The 9,595-nt window shown below is 35.7% G+C and overlaps 1 pseudogene; it reads right to left on the bottom strand.

Annotated features, from left to right (window-relative positions):
* Positions 1-4,020: 4,020 nt before the first annotated feature.
* LOC121241680 lies at positions 4,021-6,776 on the bottom strand (annotated as a pseudogene).
* Between the last annotated feature and the right edge of the window lie 2,819 nt (positions 6,777-9,595).

Below are 9,595 nucleotides of genomic sequence, written 5' to 3'. Positions count from 1 at the left end.
TTGTTAAGGCTTAATCATTGATCCGAAAGTCGTAAAATTGTAAGATATTAATGATGATAAATATTGCCATGAGTTAATTCGCCATAATGACAATGGCACAAATTTCTTTTTCCAAATACTGTGGGATCAAATGTGGACATTCAGTCCAATATCAGATACCCAAACATGCTTTAAAAAAAAATGGTGAAAACTGAAAATGAGAGGGAAAAAAATGGTTTTCGAGAGGAACCAACCTCAGATCAAAGTCATTAGAGGGACAAAAATCTTATCCAAGAGATTCATGACTCTAAAGCTGTCTAGTCCTAATATCTTTCCTTCATGCAGAAAAAGTAGATTTTGATTGGATTCATGAAAGCTGAATGAGAGAGATCAATGGGATATATGGAGAGGAGGTAAGGGAAAAAGAGATTTGAACACTCAAAGCAAAAAAGAGATCAAGAAAAGTGTTCCATCAGCCAAAGACCCAAAAAAGGGGGAAAAAGAAAGCCAAGTTCTCTCCTTTCTCTTTTCTTTTTTAAAATTTTACCCTAATATATACTTTATTGGGAGAGGAGCAACTTGATCTTGTAAATCACCTACATATAGTTTTGTCAGGTCGGCCTGTTCTTGAGATGGTGCTAATGTCATGATCTCTCCAAGAAAACAAAACAAGCAACCACGGGCCCCTCCCACTCAAACTAATTGTGGTTTATTTCAAATTGCTAGTTGAAAAAAATCTTAGATTTGCCACTAATTATTGCATATGATATGGTCTAAATTTCAGATCAAGAATATTCTGTGAATGAGGAAGAGAGAGATAGACACACTAAAAGAATAATCTTACGATATTTATAAAGCATTTAGTATTATTCGATCGAAAAACTCACATTAGTAATAAATATTATAAAGTCATATTTCATGTGTCTGTCTATCAATCTTTTCCCCCATAATTAAGTCATTTATATATATATATTTTTTTATTTATTATAAAAATATCAACAATAAAAAGTACTGCACACTTGACTTCTCATGATATTCATTCCATGAACAATTAATCATATTATTATCCTTATATGCCGATATGTAACTACTATTGCAAACAAATATATATATATATATATATATATATATATATATTACCTTCATCACGTAGCATTTAGATCTTCACTACCTGATGTATATATTTTATTATAGAAATATTTTAATATCAAAGACTTGCTTTTTCCTTTTGGAAAGTAGATTTATTATTACATCTGTAATCATATAAATTCGTTTTTTTTCCTTTTGATTTTTCTTTATGGGGGGTTCCGCCAAACCAAAGCTACTTTTATGCCAATTACAAAGAGGTTTCAGTCCAACATGCACCAATTTTTAGGCCAAACGAACAGGGACGGTTTACTTTTTATTTTTAGGCCGAACACAAAGAAAAAAGTTGGATTTTTACCTAATTAAGGGAGATCAGTACTTTGGATATTTTTAAATAATTAGAAAAAAAATATTTATATAATATATAACTATTTTACATAAAATTATGCCTAGCTATATTAATTAACTCAATGATATATATGGTGTGTGTGTGTGTGTGTGGCCTAAACCATAAAGCTGGAATTTAGAGTAACAAAATCAACCACTGGTCAATGATATATCGAAGAAATTAATTGCACATTTTATGTTTGCATATACTACTCAAAGTAAAGAAGTATGGCAGGTTATGATGAATCATATACATATTTCATTACAAATTCATATGCATGATTAATAGTAATGATACACTTACAACTTTTGTGTCGCTATATTTTGAATTGCGAATAATGATATAAAATTTGAATAATATTTTTAATGAAGTGACACTATTACATTGGCCGGGTACGGTCCGAGTGGTTAAATAGTTGAAGAAATCATGCATTACATGACCATTAGTTAGCATAAGAAAAATGTTAATTACCGTACTGATCATCATCTTATTCATCAACCTTTCATCATTCTCTTATATTATGTCAAACAATTAATATATAAGTAAAAGATGATAAATAGTTTTTATAATTACTTAATAAGAAATAATATTAAAATGACAATGAATACAATTATTCTTGATAAAAAAAAAAAGAAAAAGAAAAAAAAGAATGATTAGGAGATAGAAGAACATTAAATCCACGTATATATAGTACTGTTTCATGTATGTTTCATTAGAGCTCCATCATGCATGGTCTTTTTATGTATCGTAGACTCATTTACTGGTCATGTTACAGGTTTGACAGAAGAGAGAGCAAAGCAATAAAAGATGGAAAGAAAAGGCATAATCAAATCTCGTATTCCTCACCATGCATGCAGTTTTCACTCCTGTTAAATCTGTATACAGACAATGGTATTCGATCCTATAACTGTCAAAGACTGCCATATGAGCTACCTCATCAAAAGGTCAAAGACACAGACACACAGAGAGAGAAGAGAGAGAGAGAGAGAGAGAGAGAGAGAGAGGCGAGGAGCTCTGTAGTTGTGTACGTTGGTTGGGTTAAACTATACCCATACAGAACCCATTCCACTGTACATACCCTGACTACGAACGTACTGTGTCACACTTGGAAATGACATTTCAAGTCATTGACCCCTTTGACTAGTACTGCATCTGATCTCTCTCTCTCTCAACCTCACAAAGCTGCCATCAAGATCCCATTCTATTCCTTCCTGCACGTGCCTTTCTACTGTGAAAAACAAAATAACAAAAAACGAAATATGGTCTTCTAATTTAAAGAATAATTAATATAGTGTTGATATTTATAATAGTTTTTATATAATTAGCATTAAAAAAATAAAATTTTCACTTTAATTTAAATGCACTATTTGACAATCAATAGTTCAAAATATTGAGAAATTATTTTTTCAACGATAAAGATTTATTTATAAGTTGTAACTCTATCATGATTTTTGTTCTTTAAACCACACGGTACTCTCCCTCCCTCTCTCTCTTTCTCTCTCTCACTAATTTTATATTTTTTGGTGGACTTGCATATAGTTGTTATTAATGTATATATCGCTACACGAAAAATAATCATTTGTAACGGATTATTTGAGATGATAACAATTATTTGTAATAAAAATAAATTCATTTTGATAAAAAATAATCATTTTCACTAAAAATAATTAGTCACAAATAAGAGTTTTCTTGTTGTATATATATTATATATATATCTAAAATATATATAGATTTCGTGAACAGAAATAAATTAGCATTTAAAATCCTATTCATATAGAAAAAACTTGAACTATGATATAGAGATATGCATGGTCATATTTTACGAAGGACATGAACAACTGCTCAATCTTGCCTTTCCATGTCCTCAGTCTATAAGCTTATGATATGCTCGTGCATGTCAAAAGCATTTTTAAAAGAATTTTATGATCTGCAAACCTGTTTATTAATACCAACATACTACTGATATGAAATTCTGCTACATCAACTAATAATTCGAATGGATCTCATACTGCTTATGTAAACAGTTGCAACAGGTAATTAAAGGGATCGACTCTTTCACTCTACTGCTTTTGGATTCGCATCCTTTCTCTCCTTCTAACTTAAGCAGCATTGGGACTATATATCCTCTATTGATGACCCCGATCGACTAAGTTTTGATTTCATCTCTCGTAGGGCCGGGCCGGATAACTAGCGACTCAAGCTAGGCGGTCGCTCAGAATACGGTGTATCAACAATTGTAAACATTTCTTAAAACTTAAATTCGTGTACGTTTTATATCATTGCCACACTCATTGGTATATATAAAAGGCAGCCGACTAAATTCAAATCTGTTAGGAGTACGAGTTTAAGCCACACAGCATCTTCGTTTACAGCACGGTCAAATGTTGCTACTCTCTACTTCCTTTTAACCTCCAATTTGTTTTTGGAAAGCTAGCTACTGGTGATCTTAAACTTGATTTGCAAAGAATAATAATTTCAGAAAGGGGAGAGAGAGAGAGAGAGAGAGAGAGAGAGAGAGAGAGAGAGAGAGAGAGAGAGAGAGAGAGAGAGAGAGAGAGTCAAAATGGTTACAGGAACTTGGCCTAACATTTTGTCTATATATAAGGAGTCTACAATGCCAAGCAAATTCTAGGAATGAAAATAAGTTAAATAGAAAAGGACTGTGATAAGAGATGATGGAATAAAGGAAGATCAAGACGGCTCTACATGTAAGCCAATTAGGTGGTGTTAAGCAACAGCTCAAAAGGTTAAATCTTTTGGAAATCTATTAATTAGCTTGAGATCCAGCCTTCGATCCCATTTGTCTCACTGGGAGGATTCATTATCTTGCTCAATCAGAAGCTACTTCATCTTCCAGCTCTTCGAAATGGTCAATTCCATAAGCAGCATGGCCATGTCCAAATGCCTTGATATGATCTTTGAGGGACCTTTTGTGTTTGAAATCAGATCCACAAGTGCAATACCAAAGCTTCCCACAATTCTTCTCATGTGTTCGCCAATCACCTCTCACAGCAAAGGCTTTGCCACATTTTCTACACATGAAAGGCTTGATCCCATGCTTTCTCTTGTAATGAGTTTGGAGGGTCCTGAAGTCTTTGAGTGGTTTTGATCTTGGGTGATCAATGTTATTTCTGCACCCTGGTGCACAACAATAGCAAGGAAGCCTGAGCATGGCCGTTGGTTGTGTGCCCCTTAGAGACTCGGGGCCCTTTCTGTATTGAGATCCATGCCCCCACATATGCATCTATACGATATTTATAAGCAACATTCAAGTATAACTGTATAAGTGAGTGAAGAAAAATGTCTAACTCAAGGTTAATTATGATAATGTCTACTAAGAAAAAGTGAAAAAAGAGGTTCTAATGTAATATTATTTCGAGTAGTAAAGTGATGGATGGAGTACTACTGATTTAGAATTATGCCACAAGATTCGGGTGCCTTCCCTCTGAGTAAAATTATAAGCTGGTCTCATCAAAAGAACTTTTGCATATTCTAGCTAGTTTTCTAAAGCTCTCAAGATTTGGAACACTACAAGAAAAACATGCAGTTGCGGCGATTTTTATAGTGTTGCAAAACCCTTCGAAGGGTTTGTTTTTTTTGTTTTTTTTTGTTTTTCCTTTTTTATGGGGTGTATATATATATGGTGCTTCAATTCTCCAACCGAGTTTGAATCGCTATTTCCAACAGTTTCTTAATTTGCAAATTGTCCACAATAAAGTAAAAAGAATAAAAATGGAGCATGTTTAAAGGAGAAGATACTTTGTTTTTTTGTTTTTTTGCTGATGAAGCAAATCTGTGCTTGGGTTTCCATGTATTGATGGTGTATGTTGTGGTTTAATTTGCTCTAGGGATGAGTTTTAGATTGAGATTAAGACCAGGCCATTTATACAAAACTTAGCTATATTTTAGATTTTACTGACTGACTAGTCCAATAGTAACAATGCTCTAAGCACTTGAAAAGGTGGGATATCTTCAGTTTAACACACCTGCGCGCCTATGTGCAAAACACGAACTTCAAGGTGCAAAAAGCATATGGCTGTGTGCAATCACATAAAGGGCGATACTGATCTTATTCTCAGTTGGACCACGTAGATTTATGCTTATTTTTTAAATTCCAAAACGCAAATATCATGCAAAAGGATGAACAGAGAGTGAGATAGACGAAACTTTAGAAGAGAAGAATATCTAATCTTCAAACCAAGTGTGTGCGTGCGTGCGTGCGTGCGTGTGTGCGTGTGTGTGTATGTGTGTGTGTGTGTGTGTGTGTATAAAGCAGCAAGAAGGGAAAGAAAACCCTAAGGACCCATGTACTATTTTCTGATCCCATCGGTCCGCTTAAAATAAAGGTAAGAGGTTGAAACCAAGCGAGAAAAATAAGTGTGCGAACAAAGATAGGAATGGGTTCTCTTTTTCAAGAGCAATGATCGAAAGGAAAATCAGAAAGAGATGGGAGAGGAATTAAGGAAAAGGCCGGAAAATGAGACATTTTTCCTCGAATTACTATTTTTATTTTTTCAAGTATTAGGTATCCGTATTGATATCATGATTAGAATACTTGACAAACCTGCATGTTGTTGTATCTGTTGAAGGTCTTGAAGCAAAGGGGGCATGAGAACTGTGTTGGACCAATCAGAATCTGAGCAGGGGTGGGGATCCAGTACTGTCCCTTGTTGAGCCTGTTTGAAGGATACCCAGAAGCAACTGTGACTACATCATCTTTATCCGAGATCTCTGTGGAAGAGAGCCTTGAAATCAAATCAGAAGAAGTACTAGGGCTTGGCAGCCCTAAATTAAGAGACAATGTCACAGTGTCATCATCATCAGCAGATGTGCTAGAGAATAAGCTTTCTTCTGATCTGTCCAGCTTGTTCTTGTCCACTTCCATGGCGCTACAGGAAGATTGATCTTTTTCTTCATATATTCTGGGGCTTAAACTGAGGAGTGGAAGAGCTTCTTTTAGAGGAGGAGAGGGAGGAGAGGATTCAAAGTAAGTGAAAGAGGTTGTGCTGATGTTGTTGTTTGAGCAGTAGTGATCATAAGATTGATCATAAATTGATGGATTGGAAGATTTGGAGGAAGTGAAGTGGTGGAGAGAATTGAGGTTGAACCATCCTGCAGGGAAGTAACTGGAGTAGGGATCAGTCATGATGAGAGGTGGGGAGGAGAGAAGACTTTGGGTGGATCAGGAGTGGATGGGCAGGTTATTAGAGAGAGATAGAGAGAGAGAGAGAGAGAGAGAGAGAGAGAGAAAGAATGATAAAGAAGAGGAAAACTTTATCAGGTGTAGATTGATCAACAAAATCACCAAATTAAAAGAACTGCGAGGATGATAGGGGTTTAAAAAAAAAAGGAAAAAAATGGTATAAAATCAAGGTTGATAAAGTGAACCCAATTGAGTAAAAAATGAGACAAGAAATCACTTGTGAGGAATGACTAAACAATAGACAAATTATGCTAAAGCAAGAGAGAGAGAGAGAGAGAGAGAGGGAGAGAGAGAGAGAGAGAGAGAGGTGTAAAGTAGAACAGTAGAACGGAAGGTAGAATAAGATAATCTTGGGACTTGAAAGAACAAGCTATTTTTATGGGAAAGCGTGACAATAAAAAAAAGAAAATGACCTCTCGATCGGCAACCCAAGGATTAACACAACTGCATAGTTTATATATACATGAGATCGCAGATAAAAAAGCTAGGCCAATTAAAGACAAAGTTGTAATTAGGGATGGAGGTTGTTCCCCAATACCGTAATGGCATTCCATTCCATTCCATTCCACCATTTCCCATATACGACAAGTACAGTACTACTGAAAGAGAACCTATCTACTTTGTACGCCAAGAACCAATATTTATACGTACGTACACAAGTCAGCATGCATGCATTGGAGTTTTATCTTTTTCCCTTGTGATTTTCTCCTCCTTGGGAAACAAACAGAACTTCCAATCCAACCCAACATTTGCTTTGGTGGGGGCGCCCTGGTCGGCTTACCTCCTTACTTATCAGAGAGACTGTTCCGACCCACCCACAGACTGTAATTTTAAGCTGATCTAACTGTTTCCTATATACATACTTCCATGATTTCATCTCTCTCTCTCGCGTGGATAATTGGCTGAATGCTTCATGTTTCCAACAACCGCTCATCTGGATTTAATTCATTTCTTCTGCAGATGTATCATGCATGCATATAAGATCCAAAAGACATGTCTATACTTTAGCGAACACCCATATCCATAGGTGACCTCTAAGCCTAAGGATAGATCAAAACAAAATACTACCACAATCCTAGCTAGCTATATATATTTTAATGCCAAAAGTACTTTTTTAAGTTTTTACTTTAAGAACAAATACTGTCTTTAAATCTTTACATTTGGATAAGTGTTTGATGCATAAGGAGAATGACTACTACATGTCAGCCTTCTTTCATTGTTCAAGGAAAGAGATCATAAATTAAAGTGAACTTTTTGCCATGGTGCATTCTCAATTGCTTCTGTAACTTGGAATTCTAATGCAGAAAATAAGAAATAATAAAATAATTAAGAAGAGATATTAATGTTAGATATGGTACAGATAAAAGTGAGGCTTTCTCTGCTAAAAATTATCACACTTTTAATTTCTAGCTCTCTGGTTCTTCTAATCAAGCATACCCATGTCCGAGAAGGAAGAGGATTAGGAGCTCCAATCTTCTTATATATCCTTCCAACCGACATCTACGAGACCGATCCTGTCAAGTCCGGCCGGTGGATTGTCATGTTTTTCATGCAATTATCATGTCTTTTTACTTTTGGTTTTCTAGGGAACTTGTGGCTTGAATTTTTGCAACTTTGTTAATAACTCCATCAGTACACGACTGACCATACTGGTTGTCGGGGAGATTCCGAAGTCATGCTCTCCATAACACTGTCACCGGTGTGCATAAGTACGTAGCTTCCACGTGTTATTGCTTCCTGACATTCCCTTTTACTCAAAACTTGATATTCATCCAAGAACATGTTAAAATTGAGAAATATTCAAACTTTCATTCACATAACTTTATTTTTACAATGAGGAACGTTACATATAAATAGCCACATAAGGCTAACTTTGTATGGAAACTTTGTATCTAAGGGAATGCTTTTCTAATTACAAAAATTATGGAACTAATCAGAAGGATCAGACTAGGTATGGAAACATGTATCAAAGGTAAGTAGACTAGAATTAAGGTGACTGATTTTCTGGAGATGGAGAATCTGAAAAATATGGCAATTGTCAATATTCTCCCTCAAGTTGGCTCATGAAGATTCATAATGCCCAACTTGTGTGCAAAATGATGAAAAAGTTCCTGTCCTAAGACTTTGGTGAAGATATTGGCAACTTGCTCAGTGGAATAAGTGTGAACGGCTGTAAGGAGGCTCAAGCAAATTTTATCATGAACAATATGACAATCAATCTCAATGTGTTTGGTACGCTCATAGAACATGGGGTTGTGTGCAATGTAGAGAGCGGATTGGTTGTCACAATGTAAGGTGGAAGACTCGGGATTATAAACTACATGATCAGTGAGAAGTTGCATCAACCACGTGAGTTCACGGGTGGTGACGGCCATAACTCGATATTCAATTTCAGCGGAAGACCTTGCTACTGTAGTTTGTTTCTTTGTATGCCATGAGATTGAACCGGTCCCTAACTGAATGAAATATCCGATGGTGGGACGACTGGTCCAATCAGAATCAGTGTATGTTGTGACATGCATACTGCTAGAGGAAGAGAAGAAAATGCCTTGGACTGGACTGCCTTTTATGTAACAAAGAACACGAGTAGCGGCAGTCATGTGAAGAACCTGAGGAGCATGTATGAACTGACTGAAAATATTGACTACATAAACAATATCAGGTCGGGTGATGTTCAAATAGATGAGTCAGTCAATTAGGCATTTGTAAGTACAAGGATTAGGGAGGAGATCTTCGTCTTCAGTGTTGAGTTTTAAGTGTTGTTCCATAGGAAAAGGGGCAGTGCGGGCACCGAGTTGTCCACTGTCGGAAAGAATTTTAAGAGCATATTTGCGCTGATTAAGAAATATACCTTTGTGAGATCGAGCAACTTCAAGTCTGAGAAAATATTTCAAAGAACCAAGATCTTTGGTTTTGAAATGGGTGGAAATGAGTTTTTT

Source organism: Juglans microcarpa x Juglans regia, chromosome 7S (assembly GCF_004785595.1).
Source record: "Juglans microcarpa x Juglans regia isolate MS1-56 chromosome 7S, Jm3101_v1.0, whole genome shotgun sequence".
NCBI classification, from domain to species: Eukaryota; Viridiplantae; Streptophyta; class Magnoliopsida; order Fagales; family Juglandaceae; genus Juglans; species Juglans microcarpa x Juglans regia.
This window is presented reverse-complemented; position numbering and strand designations above follow the sequence as displayed.